We start from the raw sequence: 25463 nt of genomic DNA on the forward strand, positions 1-25463 counted from the left end.
CAGTGATATGACAAGAATCTCCATAACTAATTATATGCTAAATAGCTGCAACTCAAATTTATTTATGAAATAGCCAAGATGATTGTCTATAAAATGATGGTAGTCTCACATTTGAAGCTGTAGTGGATGGTGAGATACGGAGCCTGAAAGTCAAAAGTTCAACATATTGTTATCCTTTTGCTCATCAGTGTATATAGCACTGTGTACTTACAATTGCTCACTATTCCTTTATGTATGTATCTATGTAGAAACAGGAAGTCTCTTTTCCCTGCATAATCATTCACCTTGTGACCCAGCTACTCCCTCCTCCCCCTACCAATTACTTTTACAGTGTCTCAAGCGGTGCTCTAGAATAACTGTGTTATTTCCTGCAGAGACGAGCCCTGGCTGGAAGAAGTGACGGTGATCTGTGGTGGATGAAAATGAAAGACTTCACCTAGAGGCGTCACTGGTGAGTCAGTGTGTTACCTATACACTGATACTATGCACTGTATACTATATACAGCTGTCTGGTGTACAATGTCACCAGTGATCACTGTATTACCTTTACACTGACAATGCATACTAAGTACAGATCTCCTGTGTATAATGGCACATATGGTGATATTAGTATTGTGTTTTTTTTATTACTGATCAGTATTGTAGTACTCAGTCACAAAGTGGTGGTAATATGTTGTCCGGCCATGGTGTGGCGGTATTTGTTCATTGTATGTGGTATTATTGGTCACCATGTGGTGGTAATTTGTGGTCTGGACATGGTGTGGCGATATTAGTCCCTTGCATGTGATATTATTCGGTCACTGTGGTTTTAATATGTGGTCTGGACATGGTGTAGCAGTATTTGTTCTTTGTATGTGGTATTATAGGTCACTATGTGGTGCTAATATGGTGTCTGGTCATGGTACGGTGGTATTTGTCCCGTGTGTGATAGTAGTGGTCATTTTAAAATTTTTAAAATATACCTAAATTGTATTGCATATTTTAACAAATGTTTAATAGGTTAGAGTAGAATAGGGTCTGGCCAAAAGTCTACCGTGTCGTGGTGGTGGCTTAAAAAATCTTTTGGCCAAAACAAAGGCTGCTAGTTATATGTGTGACCAGGCGATGGGAACTGTTAATGTGTGATTGGTGAGAAGTGGAGTTTTTCCAAGAGAGAGCGGTGGGGCTGTGGACAGTTCAAGGGGTGGAGGCGGGGCTGGAGTGGAGCATGGGCGGAGTCTCAAGGGCGGCCGGAAAATTTTGCTAGTATGGGGTCCCGAAATTCCTAGTGGCAGCCCTGCTCCTGATGTCTAATGTGTGAAGCCTGTGTTCTTCTGCAGACTTTGGTTCACTATAGAAGGGAAGAATTACCTCCTGACGTCTATGAAACCTGGAAGCTACTTTGGAGAGATACGCTGGATCTGACCTCAACATCACCTTATCATCTAACATCTACATGAAAGGATGATTAACGGATAGGGTCTGCAAATCACTAACCCTACGCGCCAATGTTACTATAATTACCGTTTTTAGTGTTAGTATCTTATCTGGCACCTCATATATGGGTTCAAAGGGTGATTTTGTTAAGGCTTCAAGGACCAAGTTCAAATCCTACGGAGGCATTTTTGGGGCTGGCAATGGCCTAGATCTCTGGCATGCTTTAATGAACCTGACTATCAACCTATCCGCTGCCAGGTTATAGTTGTAAAGGGCTCCTAAGGCAGATACCTGCACCTTAAAGGTGCTGGTGGCCAGGCCCATCTCCATACCCCTCTGAAGGAATTCTAGGATATCTCCGATTGGGACGGTACCCCAAATAGACTGCCCTGAGAAAGCCAAAAATTTTGCCCATATTCTACCATAAATCCTAGTTGTTATGGACATTCTACTCTGCATCAGAGTAGCTACCAAGGCCGGAGAAAACCCCCTCTGTATAAGCAGGCCATCAAACAAAGATCTGACTTCTGAGGATGTGACACTGGGCCCTGTCTGAGGAGACATGGAACACCCGGGAGAACCCAGGGATCTGCCAAGAACATTCTTCTCATCCAAGAGAACCATGGTCTCTTGCGCCAGAAGGGAGCAATGAGGATGGCATCCACCGCCTCCTCCCAAATCTTCCTCAGCACTGCAGGGATCAACATTAACGGGGAAATGCATAGGCCAGTTGGAAATCTCAAGGGATCTGTAGAGCATCTACTGCGTTTGGTCTTTCTCTTGGGTTCAGGAAACAGAAGCTCTTTGTTTTCCTGTTTTTTCTGTTGGCAAATAGATCTATCTCAGGATGCCCCTAAAGATTCACAATCTGCTGAAAGATCGATGGATCTAGCTCCCATTCCCCCTGTTTCAAGGTTGTCCGGCTGAGGAAGTCCGCTTCCTCGTTCTCTTTCCCCTTTATGTGTAGGGTCTATATCTGTAGCCGATGTTCCTCCATCACCTGGAGAATCTCCTGAGCTAGTAGTATTAGGAGCCAGGATATTGTGCCCCCTTGGTGATTGATATAGGCTACAGATGTTCGATTGTCCGATAATATTTGAACACGGTTCCCTTCTAAATGGGGAAGGAACTCTATGACTGCTTTTTATCGCTAGTAGTTCCCTGTAGTTTGAGGAACTGTCTGCTTCTGTCTCTAACCAGATCCCTTGCATTATATGATCTCTGAGATGCGCCCCCCATCCTTCTGTGCTTGCGTCCGTCACCATCACATCTGATATTGGGAGGGACCATGGGATGCCGTGCGATAGATTCCCTGGATCCAGCCACCAGACCATAGTCTACTGCTTCCTGGGAAAGCATAATCCTCCTTTCCAGATGACCAGCCAACCTCTTTTCTCCCTTCTTGGACATCCAGCTGAAAAGACTTGGAATGACATTGGGCCCACTGTACTGCTGTAATTCATGATGTCAGTGATCCTAGAAGAGCCATGGCCTTCCTCAGAGCATGATTGGGTTGGACAAAACTGCTGACACTAGGGCTATCATCTTGTCCTTCTTTTCCTCTGTTCGGAGACAGATCTGTTTCTCGGAGTCTAAAATAAGCCCCAAGAAGGATTGAACCTTCAGGGGCTGCAGCCTCGACTTTTCAATATTTATCATACCACCAAGTTTCGACATAGCATTTCGGATGTAATTTAGCTGAGCACTGCATTCGTGTTCTGTCCTGCCGATCACTAAAAATCGTCCAGATATGGTACTACCAGTATGTCCTTTTCCCATAAGTGTGCCGTCACTTCCAGAACAATCTTAGTGAAGATTCTTAGCGCTATGGACAGACCAAAAGGCAGCACTCTATACTGGAAATGTCTGAGTTGTCTTCTTACATACACCGCTACCCTTAGGAATTTCTGTTCTTCCTGATGAATGGGGACATGGTAATATGCGTCTTTTAGGTCTAAGACACTCATATAACAGCCCGGGAATAAGATCTTGATTGCTTTCTTTATTGACTCCATTTTGAATGGTCTGTATACCTGGAATCAGTTGAGACCTTTCAGATTGATGAAAGTCCTGTATGACAGGTCTGGTTTCTTTATCAGTAACATGGGAGAATAAAATCCCCTCCCCTGCTGCTGAACGGGCACCTCCACTAGCACCCTCTTTTGAAGCAAGAGCAGCACCTCTGCTTCCAGGGCCTGTTGTTCCTTCCAGGATCTGGGGGATGAGATCCTGAAGCTGTGCCTGGAGATAGATGCGAACTCTAGCTTCAGCCCTGATTTAATTATATTGAGCACCCAGGCATTGGCCGAGATCTTCTCCCAAGCAGTTTGGTAATGGGACAGCCTTCCTCCCACCTGGGACGGCCCATTACTTGTAGGATTTTCTGTTCCTTGACGAGGAACCCCCAAACATGAAACCATTGTATTTTGGCTTCTTATCTCTCCAGTCACCCTGTTCCTTGGGTGGTCTCCTCCTGCTATATTTTCTCATCCAAAAGGAACTTTTAAACTGCGGATGTGATACAGTAGAGAAACCCCCTTCTTCTTGTCTGCGGCCTTATCAAGAATATCAATATCATCCAAAGCTTGACCAAAAAGATATTTGCCCTCACACGGAATAGAGCATAGCCTAGTTTTGAACTGAGCATCCCCCGGCCAGCTTTTGAGCTATAGAGTTTTACGGGCAGCATTTGAGAGGTTTTCTGATCTTACTGCTTACCTGAGTCCGCCGAGACATCGGCCAGAAAGGAAGCTGCTCCCTGCAACAGAGGAAGATCCGCCAGTATCTCTTCCCTTGGGGTATTGTCTTTCAGATGGTCGCTTATTAGCTGCTGTAGCCACACCATCAATGATCTTGCTGTGCAGGTTGCAGCTATTGCCGGTTTTAATGAACCCGCCGAAGACTCCCATGCTTGCTTTAGGAAGGCTTCGGCCTTTTTGTCTAAAGGATCTCTTAGAGTCCCCAGGTCTTCAAAGAGCATCGTAGATTTCTTAACTGATTTAGCTATTGAGACATTAATCTTTGGTTTTTTTTTCCCATATGCCTGCCCCTCCTCTTCAAAAGGATATCTTCTTTTCGATGAGCATGTTGAGGTTCTCATTAACCGGAAAAGAACGTCTCTTCCACTTACCCAAGCCTCCAAACATAATGTCCTGAACTGACTTGGTTAACTTAGGATTCAAGATGCCCATGGTGGGCCTTATGGCTCTAACCAGTTCTCGGACGTCCCTGGTGCGCTATGTCATGGGGATGCGCCAGACCTCTTCATACGTCCCTCACATGCGGAGACCCGGGCGGCCCACTTTCCGGCGCACTCAGCTTCAGGCCACGCTGGCTCCTCCGTCCATCCGCAGCCCGGAAGTGCGTTCTGGCGCACATCACTGAGATGCTTCTGCAATCCTCAGCGTGCACAGTCCTGGGACCCGTGCAGCCAGGAGACATTTGCACAAGAGTTCTCCGCCTGCATGGCGATGCACCAACCTCCTGTTCGGCGTTACCTCACCCGCGGACGGCATCCTGAATTCCCGAACACCCTTCCGGGTACATGTACCGCTTGCTTCGTAGGCTCCCACGAGGACAGGAAACTGAACTGATGCAGAGGAGAGGTACCGCCTTCTTATCCAGTAGGTTTCCTGTCCTGGTGGGCGAATACCCTCTCTCAGATGGTACTGTCATAAGAGAAGGGAAAAAATGAACTATTGTAAGTACACACTGCGATATAATATGATTATTGCAATATATTAAGAGGATAAAAATTTTCATGGGAGTGCTCCTTGAAATCAATTTTTTATCAAATTTCTATTTTCTGTCATTCTACAGTGAATAGAAATCTACCCTGATGTAACGAGCACAGAGGTACAGTTTGTTAGTTACTATTCAGAACTCTGTCCGGTACTGTGCTGAGCATCGGTGTGACCATCACAGGATAAGACTGTCTGGTATGCATGGGATTTTCAGAAATACTTTATATAATGAAGCAATTTGATGAGTTGGAGGGGAGCAATCCAATATGCAATTTGATAAGTCGGAGGGGAGCAATCCAATATGCAGTTTTCCCTGTGCCCGGCGCAATTTGAAGGTATATTTTGATACATTGGTGAGATAGTGGTGACAAAATATACATTTTGAAGACTAGAAATTAGCCGTTAATACATTTTCCTTGAAATAATAATTAAACAGATGCCTCTGTGACTAGATGATCAGAGACACAGAGTGGGACACCCTTCCATTTATTTTTTTATTTTTTTTTTTTTTACACAATAAAACATTTCATCCCTTCAGATAACCCCAATAACTATTCCACGAAACCTTTTCAAATGAATGGGCACTCACTTTAAGCAATAATAAATGCAGTTTGGACTTTGATTTAATTATGTCAAGTTTCATTAACCCCTTAACGTCCAAGGATGGCAGGATGTCAGTTCCCGCACCAGGACGGTTCAGGGACCCATGCCGTCGGTCCCCGCACTCAGATTGACTGACCGATCACAGCATGATCGTGCAGGAGATGCTGAAATATCAGCACTTCCTGCCCAATCAGTGCAGCAGCTCAGCTCTGCCAGTGGCTGAGCTTCTGCACAAACAGCCAGGAGTGTTGTCAGCACCGCCCCTTGCTGTTAACCCCCCTAATTGCTGCATTCGAGCGTGATGGCAGCGTTCAGGAGGGAGGCAGAGGGACGGGACCTTCCTCTGCCTTCAAAAAAGGGTACTCACGACGTTATTGCGTTGCCCGATCATTGACATGGTGACCCATGGTCATCATGACGACCCCAGGTCATCAAGCTATGGAAAGTCTTGCAATGCATTATACCTTCAATCAAAGTGAAAAAGTGAAAGTTCCATAAAGGAACTAGGTAAAAAAGAAAACATTTTTTAAAAGATACGTAAAAAAAATGATAATAAAATCCACTAATAAATACACATTTTTATGTAAAAAAATAAAACAAATATAAAAAGTACACGTTTGGTATCGCCGCGTCCGCAACAATCCGATCTATAAAAGTGTCCTATTAGTTAACCTCTTCAGTGAAAGAAGTAAAAAAAACAAAAACAAATTATACTTTATCATTATACCGCTTGGAAAAAGTGGAATAAAAGTGATCAAAAAGACGAATGTAAATTAAAAAAAGTATCACTGAAAACGTCATCTTGTCCTGCAAAAAATAAAGCTGCCATACACCTCCATCAGCAGAAATATAAAAAAGTTATAACCAGGGCTGTGGAGTCGGTAAGCCAAACCTCCAACTCCTCAATTTCCATGACACCGACTCCCTCATAGCAGGGTTGTGGAGTCGGTAAGCCAATCCTCCGACTTCTCAATTTCCATGACACCGACTCCAACTCCGACTCAACCAAAATGGGCTCCGACTCCACGACTCCGAATCCACAGCCCTTGTTATAACTCTCAGAATAAAGCAATGCAAAAATATTTTTTCTGAAAAAGTTTTTATTGTGTAAAAGTGCCAAAACATAAAAAAGATATATAAATGTAGCATCGCTGTAATCTTACCAACCCGAAGAATAGCTGCCTTATCAATTTTACCACATACAGAATGGAGAAAACAAAACAAAACCCTGATTTGCTGTTTTTTGTTCATTCTGCCTCCACAAAAATTGGAATAGAAAGCGATCAAAAAAATGTCATGTGCCCGAAAATGGTACCAATAAAAAAAAGTCAGCTTGTCCTGCAAAAAACAAGCCCTCACATGACTTTGTGGGCCGAAATATGGAAAAATTATAGCTCTCAAAATATAGTGATGCAAAAATGTCTTCTTGCAAAAAAAAAAAGTCATTTTAGTGTGTGACAGAAGCTAAACATAAAAAAGGATATAAATCCGCACCGACCCGAAGAATAAAGTCGCCTAATCGCTTAAACCACATGAGGAACAATGTAAAAAATAAAAACCAATTCTTCTGTTGTGGATTTGTTCATTCTGCCTCCCAAAGATCTCAGTAAGGCTTGGCGCACATTTATCCTGCGCGCTACGCTGAGTGCCTGCATCGGGGTTTCCATGTAAATCTCTGAAATACGTGATTCAGACAGAACCACCAGCGGAAGATTCCCTATAATGAGGCAGTTGGAGGCACTGTGAACACCATAGGACCTGTGATCCAGTGGTGTCCGTCTTTTTCGGCATGCACAAACACACAGTTCACCATAGTTTAGTGCTTCTCTGAAAGGAAGGACGATGTTGAACAGAGGCCAGACGGAGTCCAGTGTAACTCTGCTGCCTCATTATAGTGAATGGATCCCTCAGTGGTTTCATCTGTCACATAGCTCGGAGATTTAGATGGAAACCCCAAAGTATGTGCTCAGTGTAGAGCGCCAGATAAATGTGATCACAAACGTTATGAAAAATGTTCCCAATAAAAGCTTCAACTCAATCCATAAAATAAAGTCCCCACTCTGGTCTGTCATCTGTTATCAGAAATATAGCAGACTTACCACATTGCTGGTAATACAAAGGCTCTGGAAAAGCCAAAAGAAATTCAGCAAATTCTGCACTCCCAAATCCAAATGCCCACCCTCGCTTATGAACCACAGTGTGCATAAACTACCTCTTTCACATTTGGCAGGGGTATAATTTCTAAAATGGGGTCACTTGGGAGGAGTGGATTCTGCACTCTAGCACTTAGGGGGCTCTGTATATGGAGTCCGCAAACTATTCTAGGAAAATCTGCGCTCCAGGAGGCAAATAGCGCTCCATCCCTACCGAGACTCTCCGTATGGCTAAGCAGTACTGTACAGCCACATAGGTGGTATTTCTATATTGAGCAGAAATTGTGGGACACATTCTGGTGAAAGAAACCAAGGTAGCAACAGAAAAAATGATCCCTAAAACTTCACTTTTAATCAATGTTTAAAATCTGGACAATCCCAGTTCATAAGGACTAGGGTAATATTTAAACAGACACCAGACAAAAATAGTAATAGATACTCCAGGTCACTAAACTCGCCCTAATGGGCCCTGGCAATCCCTGCCTAGCCGCGGAGGTTGGCACCCTAGTTGTAGACGATAGTGGCGCCCCCGCTCAACGTCGGTGACCCTAATACACCCTACAATACCCTAGTCCACGACGAGGATACACAAAAAAACACAAACACACAGTAACCACCCGAAAAAAAACCCTGGTGGAGAGACTGTATAATGTCTCTAAGATGTTTTACTAATCTCGTACTAAAATCATGGGTAAATAAACCCATCCCAGATAATATCTCGTAGTAAAAAATACTGATATATAGCAGCTTATAATGACTTATCTCGTAATAAAAAAAGGCTTCTGCTGCAAAAAATGACAGACCTGATATAGCCCCCCCCAAAAAAAAAGGGAAAAAGAAAAAACGTATACAGTAAGAGGTGCAGCCACAGGGATGCACAATCCAAGCACCTCAGGTTACATAACCACAAGAATTATCCACCAGATAAAGATTAGTGGCATAAAAATAATATACACAACGCTTAAATAATGGACATAATAGTCCTACATATAAACAGTGGTGGCAACAAAAAACAATCCCTGATTGCCAGGTTGCCCTAATACAGAAACATTTTGCCAACCATCAAACAATAGGTCTGTCAGCGTTATGAAAATACTTATCAGCCATCAGAAGATATGAGGCCCAGCCCGACGCGTTTCCCCCTCCTAGATATTGAGGTTTCATCAGGGGCAAAGAAGGAAAGGGGATTCCATCCCCTCTGGCCGAAAGATCAGTGCAGTGTGCGGCGTCTTTTCCGTGTCTCTGAGGCTCATATTTACCGCGTTCTAGTTGTGACGTCACTTCCGGTGACGCGCCGCAATCACGTGTGGTGTAAACAATACTCTCATTGGAGGGATTCAGAAGCATGAGACACCGGCAACGTCACTTCCGCAGTGCTCACACATAGTGGGGAAGAATTATGATGGACACCATCCTGCTTCCCATCTAAACATGCGGCGTCACCTCCAGACCCACACCCCGGAACTTGCGTTTCCTATACATCGCGTCCTGCATCACCCAAATTATATCACAACATACGATAGATCCATGTAGCAGCTCATAATAATAGATAATCGCTGCAGGATATAATGTTGTAATCATACGTAATTACGAACAATAATAACTCAATAAGGAAATTCCAGGACATCTCCAATAACATGGAAAGATATATAAAGATATTCCTTATGGGTAGAGCATTAGTCATCATAACAGAGCACTCAAAAGACCTCTATGTATCCAAAAAAAAAAAAAAAAAAAGAGATAAATGAAAAATAAAGTAACACAGTAAGCACACAAGAAAAATAGCATGCTGGATTCATCAAGTACCATCTTATAGAAAGCTAGTAAAATTCAACTGCTCATTTAAACCATTAGGGCTTTGTGATTCAAGCCAGAAAATCCAACGTGTCTCACGTTGTAGGATTTTCTTGTCCCAATCCCCCTGTCTTGCCAGAATCTGAACTCTCTCAATAACACAGAAACCAATCTGCTTCTCGTCCCCACCATGAACCAAGTTGACATGGCGTGCTAATGATGTATCTCTCTTATGTCTGATATCACCCAAATGTTCACCAATACGTATGCGGAGCTCACGTTTGGTTTCGCCCACATAGTCTCGGGGACAGGAACATTTGCATAAGTAAACAACCCCTGCAGTTTTGCAGTTCGCAAATGAATTCATCTTGTATGTCCTTTTCGTGTAAGCACTAGTAAAGGTTTTCGAAGGTATAACAAACTTGCAAAAACTACAGTGTCCGCATCTGAACGTTCCAGCCTGCCTGTTTGTTAACCATGTTCCCTCCTTCTTCTGATGTTCAAGATGACTCTTTACCACCATGTCTCTAATAGATTTGACCCTCCTATAGGTCACTGAAGGTCTAGAAGGAATTATCTCTCTAATATCCCGATCGGTCCTGAGAATAGCCCAGTGTTTCTTCAAAATCTCCATTACTCTCCCTGACTGATCATCAAACGTACCTATCAACCTAACAAGGCTGTCAGAATTTTTCTTCTCTCTCGGGACCAATAAAGATGATCTCCTTGTCCGTCTTGCCAGATTGTAAGCTGGCTGAATAGTATTGATGGGGTAACCCCTGTCCCTAAACCTACCCCATAAATCACCTGATTGTTCCTCAAAATCACTCCAGTCGGAGCAGTTCCTCCTGAGTCTGAGAAACTGCCCCCTGGGAATACCACATTTCAGCGGGGGGGGGGTGATGACTCTCCCATCTTAAAAGACTGTTCGTTGATGTGGGTTTACGATACAAAGATGTTTTTAGGGATCCATCCCTTTCAATGGATATTGTAGTATCCAAGAAAGTGATGCTATCCCCCCCAATCTCATGTGTAAAGAACAGACCCATCTCATTCTTATTCAAATAGTCCACGAAGGACTTGAAGGACTCCCGGTCTCCTGTCCATAGGACGAGAATGTCGTCAATGTAGCGTCCCCAAAACACAATGTTAGGGGACCAGACGACATCCTCGTCCCTAAACACCACAGTGTCCTCCCACCAGCCCAGGAGCAAATTAGCATACGTGGGGGCACAGGGGCTCCCCATCGCAGTGCCCCTGAGCTGGTGGAAGTATCTGCCATTAAACAAAAAATAATTATGGCAGAGTACAAACTCCAGAAGCTGTAACAAAAATGTATTATGCGCCCCCAGATGGACCCCCCTACCTTTAAGGAAATAGTCGACTGCCTTCAGGCCTTCAGTATGTCCAATACTGCTGTACAGAGCTTCTACATCAATTGATGCTAGGATAGTGCCTGGGTCAACTATGATCCCCTCTAATTTATTTAGGAGATCCATAGTATCTCTAAGGTAGGAGGGAAGGGCCAGTACAAATGGTCTCAACAATTTATCCAGATAGACACTGGAGTTTTGACACAAGGCGTCAATCCCAGAGACAATTGGTCTCCCTTTTAGTGGGTCAATACCCTTGTGAATTTTTGGCAACGCGTAAAATGTTGCAATGACTGGCCATTTTGGCAACAGAAAGTCAAATTCATTTTTTGAAACTAACTTTGTTTCAAGGGCTTTCATCAGGATCTTAGACAGTCCAAAACTAAAGTCCCTCGTGGGATCTACTTTCAGAGTCTCATAAGTCGATTGATCAGACAGAATAGAGAGACACATCTCAATATATTTATCCCTTTCCAGGATAACTGTATTGCCTCCCTAGTCTGACGGCTTCAATATAATCTGCTTATTGTTCATCAACCCTTCCAGGGCCTTTCTTTCACAATAAGAGAGATTGGGTTGAGTCTGTTCAGTCCTAGGATTGATACTACGAATCTCATCAGAAACTAGTTGCAAAAATATGTCAATACACCCAGTCTCCCCCATCGGGGGTGTCTTTTTACTCTTTAATTTCAAATCAGAGAACGGTCCAGCCCCAATTTCCCGTTGTCCTTCCTCTGCCAAACTGGTTAGAAGAAGAACATCAGGAAATTGCTCCAATGTTATACCTAATTGCTGACACTTAACTTTGTCACCCATAGCAAAAAATTTTTTCCATTTCAATTTCCGTATAAACAAATTAATGTCTTTTATCCATTCAAAAGGATCGAATTTAGTAGTTGGTACAAAGGAGAGTCCTCTACTCAGGACATCAATCTCCACCTTAGTAGGGGCATAAGAGGACAGATTAATAATCTGGTTACTAAACCCCCTCTTCATCCCTACTTGGTACGTTCCCTTAGTTTGTAAGGGGCCAAACCCTTCGTTTCTAAAAAAGAGGAGGAGGGGGATGATGAAGCACCAGCCGTAGAGGAGGGCTGATTTATATGCCCCGAAGTAGTATTCATATGTGCTCTCCCATAGAACCTGTTTCCTGCCATCTTCTACCACTACCTCTACGACTGCGTCCCCTACTTCTGTAGTTATTTTTTCTACCGTGATAGCCCAGATTTCCCTCAGCGTCTGATGACTCAACCTTTGAGGATGATATATCTGTCGGACAATTTTTCTTATCCGAGAGAGCAGGATATGCCCTCTTTTCCTTAAATTCTGTTGTATCCCTTATAAACCTCCTATGTTTCCTCTCTTTAATATACAGTTGGTACTTCTCAACCGCAGTTTTAAGATTCTCCTCCTTTATTGCAAAATCAGTCGTAGTTTTAAATTTCAACACATTCTCTGTCAATTCCTTCACCTTCAGGGAGGTTTTTTCAAGAGTGACTTTCTCTTCATCAAGCAACACCTGCATTAAACGTAGGGATGAGGCAGTTAGTTCCTCCTCCCACCTGTTTAACAATATTGGGGTTCTACATCTAGGGGCAGGTGTCAAATGAATCCTCAGCCCACGTGGAACAATTTTTTGTTTAATATAGTTTTCTAATGATTGTACTTCCCACCAGGATTTAATATTATCTTTAAATGCCTCAAGCAGATCGGAAAACAGTGTCCTGAGAGAGGGACCCGTAGCAGACAAGGAATCAGTTTCTAATTCTGAAAATACCTCTTTAGCATCATCTAGCCATCTTTTAGTATCAATAGGACCCGACAAAAAACCAGCCATGCTAGTCAAGCAAAAAAACCTCCAAAAAGTATTTTGGGATCAAAGACAAGAAAGAAACCAAGGTAGCAACAGAACAAATGATCCCTAAAACTTCACTTTTAATCAATGTTTAAAATCTGGACAATCCCAGTTCATAAGGACTAGGGTAATATTTAAACAGACACCAGACAAAAATAGTAATAGATACTCCAGGTCACTAAACTCGCCCTAATGGGCCCTGGCAATCCCTGCCTAGCCGCGGAGGTTGGCACCCTAGTTGTAGACGATAGTGGCGCCCCCGATCAACGTCGGTGACCCTAATACACCCTACAAGACCCTAGTCCACGACGAGGATACACAAAAAAAACACAAACACACAGTAACCACCCGAAAAAAAACCCTGGTGGAGAGACTGTATAACGTCTCTAAGATGTTTTACTAATCTCGTACTAAAATCATGGGTAAATAAACCCATCCCAGATAATATCTCGTAGTAAAAAATACTGATATATAGCAGCTTATAATGACTTATCTCGTAATAAAAAAAGGCTTCTGCTGCAAAAAATGACAGACCTGATATAGCCCCCCCCCAAAAAAAAGGGAAAAAGAAAAAACGTATACAGTAAGAGGTGCAGCCACAGGGATGCACAATCCAAGCACCTCAGGTTACATAACCACAAGAATTATCCACCAGATAAAGATTAGTGGCATAAAAATAATATACACAACGCTTAAATAATGGACATAATAGTCCTACATATAAACAGTGGTGGCAACAAAAAACAATCCCTGATTGCCAGGTTGCCCTAATACAGAAACATTTTGCCAACCATCAAACAATAGGTCTGTCAGCGTTATGAAAATACTCATCAGCCATCAGAAGATATGAGGCCCAGCCCGACGCGTTTCCCCCTCCTAGATATTGAGGGTTCATCAGGGGCAAAGAAGGAAAGGGGATTCCATCCCCTCTGGCCGAAAGATCAGTGCAGTGTGCGGCGTCTTTTCCGTGTCTCTGAGGCTCATATTTACCGCGTTCTAGTTGTGACGTCACTTCCGGTGACGCGCCGCAATCACGTGTGGTGTAAACAATACTCTCATTGGAGGGATTCAGAAGCATGAGACACCGGCAACGTCACTTCCGCAGTGCTCACACATAGTGGGGAAGAATTATGATGGACACCATCCTGCTTCCCATCTAAACATGCGGCGTCACCTCCAGACCCACACCCCGGAACTTGCGTTTCCTATACATTGCGTCCTGCATCACCCAAGTTATATCACAACATACGATAGATCCATGTAGCAGCTCATAATAATAGATAATCGCTGCAGGATATAATGTTGTAATCATACGTAATTACGAACAATAATAACTCAATAAGGAAATTCCAGGACATCTCCAATAACATGGAAAGATATATAAAGATATTCCTTATGGGTAGAGCATTAGTCATCATAACAGAGCACTCAAAAGACCTCTATGTATCCAAAAAAAAAAAAAAAGAGATAAATGAAAAATAAAGTAACACAGTAAGCACACAAGAAAAATAGCATGCTGGATTCATCAAGTACCATCTTATAGAAAGCTAGTAAAATTCAACTGCTCATTTAAACCATTAGGGCTTTGTGATTCAAGCCAGAAAATCCAACGTGTCTCACGTTGTAGGATTTTCTTGTCCCAATCCCCCTGTCTTGCCAGAATCTGAACTCTCTCAATAACACAGAAACCAATCTGCTTCTCGTCCCCACCATGAACCAAGTTGACATGGCGTGCTAATGATGTATCTCTCTTATGTCTGATATCACCCAAATGTTCACCAATACGTATGCGGAGCTCACGTTTGGTTTCGCCCACATAGTCTCGGGGACAGGAACATTTGCATAAGTAAACAACCCCTGCAGTTTTGCAGTTCGCAAATGAATTCATCTTGTATGTCCTTTTCGTGTAAGCACTGGTAAAGGTTTTCGAAGGTATAACAAACTTGCAAAAACTACAGTGTCCGCATCTGAACGTTCCAACCTGCCTGTTTGTTAACCATGTTCCCTCCTTCTTCCGATGTTCAAGATGACTCTTTACCACCATGTCTCTAATAGATTTGACCCTCCTATAGGTCACTGAAGGTCTAGAAGGAATTATCTCTCTAATATCCCGATCGGTCCTGAGAATAGCCCAGTGTTTCTTCAAAATCTCCATTACTCTCCCTGACTGATCATCAAACGTACCTATCAACCTAACAACCATGTCAACTTGGTTCATGGTGGGGACGAGAAGCAGATTGGTTTCTGTGTTATTGAGAGAGTTCAGATTCTGGCAAGACAGGGGGATTGGGACAAGAAAATCCTACAACGTGAGACACGTTGGATTTTCTGGCTTGAATCACAAAGCCCTAATGGTTTAAATGAGCAGTTGAATTTTACTAGCTTTCTATAAGATGGTACTTGATGAATCCAGCATGCTATTTTTCTTGTGTGCTTACTGTGTTACTTTATTTTTCATTTATCTCTTTTTTTTTTTTTGGATACATAGAGGTCTTTTGAGTGCTCTATTATGATGACTAATGCTCTACCCATAAGGAATATCTTTATATATCTTTCCATGTTATTGGAGATGTCCTGGAATTTCCTTATTGAGTTATTATTGTTCGTAATTACGTATGATTACAACATTATATCCTGCAGCGATTATCTATTATTATGAGCTGCTACATGGATCTATCGTATGTTGTGATATAATTTGGGTGATGCAGGACGCGATGTATAGGAAACGCAAGTTCCGGGGTGTGGGTCTGGAGGTGACGCCGCATGTTTAGATGGGAAGCAGGATGGTGTCCATCATAATTCTTCCCCACTATGTGTGAGCACTGCGGAAGTGACGTTGCCGGTGTCTCATGCTTCTGAATCCCTCCAATGAGAGTATTGTTTACACCACACGTGATTGCGGCGCGTCACCGGAAGTGACGTCACAACTAGAACGCGGTAAATATGAGCCTCAGAGACACGGAAAAGACGCCGCACACTGCACTGATCTTTCGGCCAGAGGGGATGGAATCCCCTTTCCTTCTTTGCCCCTGATGAACCCTCAATATCTAGGAGGGGGAGACGCGTCGGGCTGGGCCTCATATCTTCTGATGGCTGATAAGTATTTTCATAACGCTGACAGACCTATTGTTTGATGGTTGGCAAAATGTTTCTGTATTAGGGCAACCTGGCAATCAGGGATTGTTTTTTGTTGCCACCACTGTTTATATGTAGGACTATTATGTCCATTATTTAAGCGTTGTGTATATTATTTTTATGCCACTAATCTTTATCTGGTGGATAATTCTTGTGGTTATGTAACCTGAGGTGCTTGGATTGTGCATCCCTGTGGCTGCACCTCTTACTGTATACGTTTTTTCTTTTTCCCTTTTTTTTGGGGGGGGGCTATATCAGGTCTGTCATTTTTTGCAGCAGAAGCCTTTTTTTATTACGAGATAAGTCATTATAAGCTGCTATATATCAGTATTTTTTACTACGAGATATTATCTGGGATGGGTTTATTTACCCATGATTTTAGTACGAGATTAGTAAAACATCTTAGAGACGTTATACAGTCTCTCCACCAGGGTTTTTTTTTGGGTGGTTACTGTGTGTTTGTGTTTTTTTGTGTATCCTCGTCGTGGACTAGGGTCTTGTAGGGTGTATTAGGGTCACCGACGTTGAGCGGGGGCGCCACTATCGTCTACAACTAGGGTGCCAACCTCCGCGGCTAGGCAGGGATTGCCAGGGCCCATTAGGGCGAGTTTAGTGACCTGGAGTATCTATTACTATTTTTGTCTGGTGTCTGTTTAAATATTACCCTAGTCCTTATGAACTGGGATTGTCCAGATTTTAAACATTGATTAAAAGTGAAGTTTTAGGGATCATTTGTTCTGTTGCTACCTTGGTTCCTTTCTTGTCTTTGATCCCAAAATACTTTTTGGAGGTTTTTTTACACATTCTGGTGCCAATTTTACCCACTTCTTGTGTGAAAATGTTAAATATGGGGCTAAACCAAATTTTTTTGTGGTAAAAATGTATTATTTTTTATTCACTGCCCAATGGTATAAAATTCTGTGACACACCCTTGGTATCAATATGATCATTACACCCTTAGATTATTTCACGGAGAGGTGTAGTTTGTAAAATGCGGTCATTTATGGAGCGTTCTACTATTATGGCACCTCAGGGGCCCTCCCAGTGGGCCTTGGCACCCTCAAACCACCCTCCTTTCCTTTTAAGCTTTGCCTCAAAAGTAGTTTTCACCCACACATGGGGTATTGGTACACTCAGGAGAAACTGCACAACAAATTCTGGGGTCCCTTTTCTCCTGTTACCCTTGACAAAATAAAAAAATTGGGGCTAAAAGAAATTCTGTGGGAAAAATGTTTGTTTTTTTTAAGTTTCTTAGCTCTGTTATATACTTCTGTAAAGCACCTGGTGGTTCAAGATGCTCACCACACATCTAGATAAGTTCCCTGAGGGATCTAGTTTCCAAAATCATCTCATTTGTGGGGGGGTTTCTACTGTTTAGGCACATCGGGGGCCCTCCAAAAATGACATGGCACCAGCTCTCAATTCCAGCCAATTTTGTGTTCAAAAAATCAAACCTTTCACCTTCCCTTCCGGGTCCTGTCGTGCGCACAAACAGTGGTCTTCCTCCACACCTGGGGGTTCAAGATTCTCACCATGCATTTAAATACATTCCTTGTGGGGTCTAGTTTAACAAATAGGGTCACTTATGGGGGGGGTTTTACAGTGTTTAGGTACATCAGGGACTCCAAAATGCGACATGGCATCCGCTCTCGATTTCAGCCAATTTTGCGTTGAAAAACTCAAACGGCTCTCCTTCCCTTCCGAGCTCTGCCATGTGCCCAAACAGTGGTTTACCCCCACATATGGGGTATCAGCATACTCAGGACAAAATCCACAACAACATTTGGGGTCCAATTTCTCCTTTTACCTTTTGCAAAATAATTTTTTTTTCCACAAAAATGATCTTTTTGCCCACAATTTTTTATTTTCGCGGCTCTAAGTTATTAACTTCTGTGAAGCACTTGGGGTTTTAAAGTGCTCACCACACATCTAGATAAGTTCCTTGGGGGGGTCTAGTTTCCAACATGGGGCCACTTGTGGGGGGTTTCCACTGTTTAGTTACATCAGGGGCTCTCCAAACAAAACATGCCGTGCGCCTAAACAGTGGTCTTCCTCCACACATGGGGTATCAGTTTACTCAGGAGAAATTGTACATCAAATATCATTCATTTTCTCCAGATACCCTTGACCAAATTAAAAAATTTTTGTCCGAAATAAAATTTTTGTGAAAAAAAGTTACATGTTCCTTTTTTTCCTTCAACATTGCTTCAATTCTTGTGAAGCACCTGAAGGGTTAATACATTTTTTGAATGTGATTTTGAACACCTTGAGGGGTGCAGTTTTTAGAATGGTGTCACTTTTGGGTATTTTCTGTCATATAGGCCCCCAAAGTGACTTCAAATGTGAGGTGCTCCCTAGAAAAAAATGGTTTTGTAAATTTTGTTGGAAAAATGAGAAATCTCTGGTCAAGTTTTAACCCTTATAACTTCCTAACATAAAAATATATAAAATATGTTTAAAAAATTGTGCTGATGTAAAGTAGACACGTGGGAAATGCATTAACTATTTTGTGTGACATAACGCTTTGATTAAGGCCGGTTTCACACGTCAGTGGCTCCGGTACGTGTAGTGACAGTTTCCTCACGTACCGGAGACACGGACACACGTAGACACATTAAAATGAATGTGTCTCTGCACATGTCAGCGTGATTTCACAGACCATGTGTCCGTGTGTAAAACACGGAGACATGTCAGTGTTCGTGGGAACGCGGATCACACGGACCCATACAAGTCAATGGGTGCGTGTAAACACGTAGCACATACGGATCACATCCGTGTGCGATCCGTGTGCATTTTCAAACTTATAGGGTTAACATTCAAACCAACTGTATCAATATGAAACAGGTGTCTAGACATTTTCCGGGCCAAACTTTGGCATAAGTCTAGTCAGCATTTTAGGCTCAGAGGTGAAGTTGGCAAGTTATCAGAGTGCTTGAAGATTTCAACTCTGGTGAATTTGGACAATATTATGGCCCCCCGTGTGGACACAAAACGGTTAATAAGTTTGGTGAAGCAACATCCTGAACTTAGGGACACTTAATCTGAAGACTGGCGATCAAACGTGGTTGGTTCGCTGTAGCCGAGCAGCTCTACCCCAGACCTGGTTGGTCCACATATTCAACAGCAAAGCAGGCAAAGTTTGGTAAGTTACCGCATAGAGGTTACTTTTTAACTCTAACATGGAATTAATATTAACATATGAAACTAGTTTAAAGGATTACCTTAGTTCACATTGTGCTTTATATAGGTCATGGTACATGTCTTACCATCATAAACATTAGGCTGATGTATTAACCTTTATATTTACAAGCACCTTATCATATAATCTTTACAATATTCTTAGTAGTTTAGATTATGTTCCCTGTGTTTAATATCATAATTACACATGAACCATGGTTGTTAGAAATGGCCAAAAAATGCAGTGTGTGTCTGTGGCAGCATTTTAGTGCTGAGGTGTATCTTTATTTCTTCAAAAACTTTGTTTTGTGAAGTTTTTGTGCACACAAAAAATAATACCTAGGTAACTCAAGGGCTACTTGGTCTGCCATGTGTACAAACTCTATTTTTTCCCCACACTTCCCTGGCATACCAAATGTGTTAGATCATATTTTACACTGTGTACTGTATTCAAGCATATCTCTCCAGATGGATCACATTAGTTGGTCTTAGGCCTCTTTCACACTTCAGTTTTTTGCATCAGTCAAAATCCGCAGAGAGAGAGAGAGAGAAAAAAATTTTTGTCCGGCACCCAGAAAGAATTTCGGGTTAAATGAGTGTCTGGAGGATCAGCCACAGAAAAAAACGTTACAGGCTCCGTTTTGAAATCTTTGAGGATGCTGACAGACAGGAACTTTTGGCGGATCCGCAAAAAAAACGGATGCAACGGACGGCAATCCGTCACAATCCGCCAATAATGAAAGTCAATGGGGAAAAAAACGGATCCTCAAAAGAAAATTGCGGATCCGTTTTTTTCAAAACCTGGCGGATTGTGACTGATTGTAAAAAACTGAAGTGTGAAAGAGGCCTTAGGCTTAACTATGTTTGAATATTTATATGTGTTAATTGACTGATGTAATATATGCAAAAAGGTTTGCAATTAAAGTGTCTCAGACATTGTTAAAAACAAAGTTTGTGAATCTTCAAATTTTAAATATGTAAAGATCATCATGTGCTGCGTGCTAGGCTTAATCCAACATACCCAAAATATTCAAACATAGTAGCCCCTTGGAGTGTTTGCTTGTAACAATTATTGCTGGCTACACCACTGTGTTTAACCGTGGTAAATCCAATATTTAGACTTCATTAATAACAGCATGCAAAATTATTCACACAAGGCAAGCCCTTACATATGGCTAATGGTCATTGTTAATTGTGGTAATGTTTGTGTTGTTATACACAGCCAAAGTCCTGCAGGCTATGTTTGTCCAAACAGTTTAGAACACTGCTCATGGTGGTCAATCATTACTTTTTGAGATAACACCATGGCTCAAAGTGGTCACACCCTTCTTAGTCTCAATGGCATGGGCTAAAATATTTTTAGCATATGTTTGTTTTGATCATAAGCAAATAACTTTGGAAATCTATCATAGCTGAACCTATTGTGTTTTTTTTTAATCTTTTTGTATTTGCGGAAACGTGACTTGTTGTTTTTACACTTTCCCAACAATTGATTTGGTTAAATGGCGATGGCGCTCAGCGAGGGACCAGTTTAGGCAGGAATTTAATCCCCTCCACATCAGGTGCTTCAAAAAAGCGTCAAAATGTCATCTACAGAAACAGCCTTTCTCCGGCCAATCCTGGAGCTAAATCCATAAGTGGGACTCAGAATGATTTTGCAAACATATTAACCTAACACTGTATTTTACCACATTTCCATATATATCAAACATTTGTAAACCTTCATGTAAATCTGTGATCAATAGTTATCTTTCAGAAGTACATTTGTGTTTTAAATCATACACACCTGTTAAAGTACCAAAAAGCAACATGTTAGAGACATAGCTTCATATGTTCTCACAAACTAGTCACTTTTAACTAGCTTTGTTTTGTATTAATTTTGAACAAATTTACAGTTTATGTCACAATGTTATTTATCCTAGGACTGATGACAACCTTGAAGACTCAGATGAATCGCCAACAGCAAGATCAGTGCCATGTACCTCTGCATTGGAGACTGAAGCCCCAGCGGACCCGACTCCAGCAACACAGCCTGATGAACAGGTGTCTGATGCTGCTGAACCCTCCACTGATGCTGGCCATGGAAGCAAACAAGCAGCAGCCCCAGCACCGCAGACATCATCAACATCCAATCTACCTCGGTATCTTGCACACACTCTCCAAGATAGACAAACCAGGCGACATGAAGAGCCACGTATGTTGCCAGAGCTCATTGAGGCTCGAGTTTTATCCATACTAAATTCCATGACACCTGAAAATTCTGCAGATCGTTTTTGTAGGTCCCTCTCTCCTTGCCTAGCCAAAGCTCCTGATGGACGGCAGGAATGGGTACGGGTTTAACCCTCATTGCTGCAAGCCAATGAGAGCAGGAACCAAACCAGGTGCTAGGGCCCATTGAACAATGGCGAGCTGCCCAGCATCAAATACAGATGCCATCTGCTACCAACATAACACATGCCCAAAATGTAGGTACACTATCTTTAGGGGCCAACCCTGGACCAGCAACACAACAATCACAGCACATGCCTGCACCCTTGTCTATGCCTCCACCTCCTGCCTCAACACATCCTTATCCCCAAATGTATGCTCCTGTTTGGTTTCATCCTGCCCGTTGCTCCATCCATGATTATGGGCAAATGTCTGAGCCATCCTCAGTGCCTCATACCCGTGCCAGTAGCCAGCAATATGGGCAAGAGTTTGAGCCATCCTTAGTGCCTCATGCCCGTGCCAGTAGCCAGAAATATGGGCAAATGTCTGAGCCATCCTCAGTGCTTCATGCCCGTGCCAATAGCCAGCAATATGGGCAAATGTCTGAGCCATCCTCATTGCCTCATGCCCGTGCCAGTAGCCAGCAAGATGGGCAAATGTCTGATCCAGCCTCAGTGCCTCATAACCGTGCCAGTAGCCAGCAATACGGGCAAATATCTGATCCAGCCTCAGTGCCTCATGCCCATGCCAGTAGCCAGCAATATTGGCAAATGTCTGATCCAAGCACAACCTACAGCTAACATTCAGAATCAATCTCCTCCAGCATGTCTGTGGGGGATAGTAGTGGTGGTAATTTTTCTATGCCACAGCCCTACAATCTGCCATCAAGGCACCAGACACCTGTGGTGAGCCAATTTGGTCAGCACAGCCGTATGCCAAGAGGTGACAACTTTAGTAATTCGCAATCATATCTGAGCCAGATTGTTGACTCACAACCTACTTTACCTCAGCCACAAACTGTTTCCCAAACCTTTTTGGGTGAGTCTTTCAAAGCACAACCTTATCCCCCCATCTACATCTGTTACACCATCAATTTTGCCAACTCAACCTCCTCAAACAACCACACGCCAGCCCACAATGCCTACAGGACAAATGGCCACACAGTCCTCCAGCCCCGAACGTGGATGCGCAGAAAATACCACGGACAAATCTTTCTCCAGTCATGGTGACTTTGTTGATTTATGAATAACCTAAATAAGTAGGATACGTTTATAATGTTGTCAAAAAATTTTTTTTTGTTTTGCTACACCCTCGGATGAATCCATGTGTTGTAATAAAAATAAAACACATTGGTTAAGTGTTAATATGTCTTTATTTGAAAAAGCTTATGTCATTTAAAAAAATATTTCCTTGGTATGACCGAAAGAACAAACTTACAAAACAAATAAGCAATATGCCATACATGTCCACCGTTATGTCCCACAAAGTAATCCATATCTAGCCCATACACACTTTACAACCAGGATGGTGCTAATATTAATCCGTCCCGACTGAAAACTAAAGGGAAAGAAGAAGATGGTGGTGGCGCACGCAGATTCATTGACGAGTGGTGAGGTCATTGAAGCTGCGCCCTGTCACAGCATTAACTGCGTCAAACTATTGACCGTGGTAAAATGCCAGTGAAATTGGACACTTCAAGATCAGTATGTCTGAACAAGATCATCACAAGGTGACCCACTCTCCTTCAAGAACACAATGAATGAGGGTCTTAGATATTTGGTGATAGTCTACAATTCTCAGACCAAATTCATACTTTAATACATGCCATATTTATCACACCAACAGTAAACACATTATAATGAGGTTTTAGTTGGTATGGGGAACAATAAGGCTTTGAGACGACCAAGTCTCAGTTACCAACAACAAATGTAAGCTTGCAACCGATGTCAAGGGTCCTCATTGCCTTGCGAGTCCCTAACCAAATTGTTATAAAAGGCCAAAAACAAAATGGTATGAAAACAACAAAATTAGACTTTTGGACAGAATACATATTTCAGTTTGATATTAGTTGGGATCCTCCATTTGCCATGGCACATTACCCTCTGGTGTCAAAAATAATCAGCAAAAATATTCCTGACTAGAAGGGCAGAGTGAACAACTCGGGGAGCATTCTATCTTTCCTCTTGTAATGCCACGATAACCACTCTACCATCATCATCATCCAAGGATGCTTGTTGTCGGCAGAAATTATGCAAAATATCGGCAGCCTTTATGACTGCCTGGACATTTTCTGGATGCATTTGGATTTGTGTTTCAAAAATACGCCATCTTGAAGTCAATATTCCAAAAGCACACTCAACCAATTGACGGACTTTCATCAGTCGAGTGTTCAAAATTCGCCTCTGATTGTCCAAACATCGACGTGGAAATGGTTGAAAGAACATGCCTTGAAAGCAAAAAAAAACCCCTCATCAGCAACCATAATAAATGGTGCAGGTGGGCCCGACGCTCCAGGAAGCACACATAGTTGGGGCAGATTTAAATTAATATCAGCAAGTTGCTGAGCTAATCTTGAAGCTCAAAGATGCGAGCATCAGAGGCACTCCCATATGCCCCAATGTCAGCAAGATCAAAACAGTAGTTGCTGTCAGCTACAGCCAGCAGCACAACGGAAAAACATTTTTTGTAATTAAAATAACGAGACCCAGAGTTTGGCGGCTTCTTGACACAAATGTGTTTACCATCCAGGGCACCAATGCAATTTGGGAACTCTGTGTCTTCCATGAAACCCTGGGCTTTCCATGAAAACCTGGGCAATTCGCAACCAGTGTTGTGTGGTTGGCTGAGGCATGAAGCGGCTCTTCAGCTTGTCCCAAATCAGATCATAGGCTGAGCACACAATCTCGGATATGGTTGACATGCCAAGGAGGAACTCAAAATGAAGTGAAGAATATGAGTCAGGGCCGCCATCAGTGCATGACAGGCATTACAGCTGTATGGGGCCCCGTCATTAGGGGGGCCCGGCGGCGCCCGAGCACGCTGGGCGCACCGCTGGCAGCCCCGTCTGTGCTCGCCGCTCGGGTCCCGGCCAGCCGGGCCCCCTACAATTTGTTTAGTGTCCCACGCCCACCCAGACCCCCCTCAGCCTGACCTGGCTTCTTCTTCACTGTCAGGGAAGGACATCAGCGCAGCGCCTGGCTCCTCCTCCTCTCTCCCTCCCCGCCAGTGCACCATGGTCCAGCACCATCCCCGGCTCGCGTGACGTCACACGCTGCTCTTCACTTCCTCATTCCTGAGCAAGAAGGAGAGTGGTGTGCACGTCGCGTCGGTCTGACGGTGCGGCGGACGGCGAGGCGGCACTTGGCGAATGAGCAGGTAAGGTGTCTGTTGGGGGGCCCGGCAGCTGATCATGGGGAGTCTGGAGGCCCAGGGCCCGGTTGTCGTCTGGCCTGTTCATGGGGGTCCTGTGGGGAGCCAGGGGCCTGGCTGTTCATGGGGGACCCAGGGGCCCGGCTGTTGGTGGGGGACTCAGAGCCCGGCTATTCATGGGGGTCCTGTGGGGACCCAGAGGCCGGGCTGTTGGTGGGGGACTGAAGGGCCTGGCTGTTGGTGGGGGACCCAGGGGCCTTGCTGTTTGTGGGGGACCCAGGGGCCCAGCTGTTGGTGAGGGACCCAGTGGTCCGGCTGTTGGTGAGGGAACCAAGGGGCCTGGCTGTTCATGGGGGTCCTGTGGGGACCCAGGGGCCCGGCTGTTCATGGGGGTCCTGTGGGGACCCAGGGGCCCGGCTGTTGGTGGGGGACCTAGGGGCCCGGCTGTTGGTGGAGGACCCAGGGGCCCAGCTGTTCATGGGGGTCCTGTGGGGACCCAGGGGCCCGGCTGTTGGTGGGGGACCCAGGGGCCCGGCTGTTGGTGGGGTTCCTGTGGGGAGCTAGGGGCTCAGCTGTTCGGGGGAGACCCAGGGGCCCCGCTGTTCATGGGGGTCCTGTGGGGAGCCAGGGGCCTGGC

The 25463-nt window shown here is 43.6% G+C and overlaps 1 long non-coding RNA gene across 1 annotated transcript; it reads left to right on the forward strand.

The window, feature by feature from the left end:
- The first annotated feature begins 318 nt into the window (after positions 1 to 318).
- Positions 319 to 22809, forward strand: LOC141089368 (uncharacterized). Its single transcript, XR_012232261.1, has 2 exons — positions 319 to 451; positions 21172 to 22809. It is a non-coding gene; the product is annotated as an uncharacterized lncRNA (long non-coding RNA).
- The last annotated feature ends 2654 nt before the right edge of the window (positions 22810 to 25463 follow it).

The sequence above is a fragment of the Dendrobates tinctorius genome, unplaced genomic scaffold, assembly GCF_039654945.1.
Source record: "Dendrobates tinctorius isolate UK_male_01 unplaced genomic scaffold, ASM3965494v1 ptg000008l, whole genome shotgun sequence".
In the NCBI taxonomy this organism is placed as follows: Eukaryota; Metazoa; Chordata; class Amphibia; order Anura; family Dendrobatidae; genus Dendrobates; species Dendrobates tinctorius.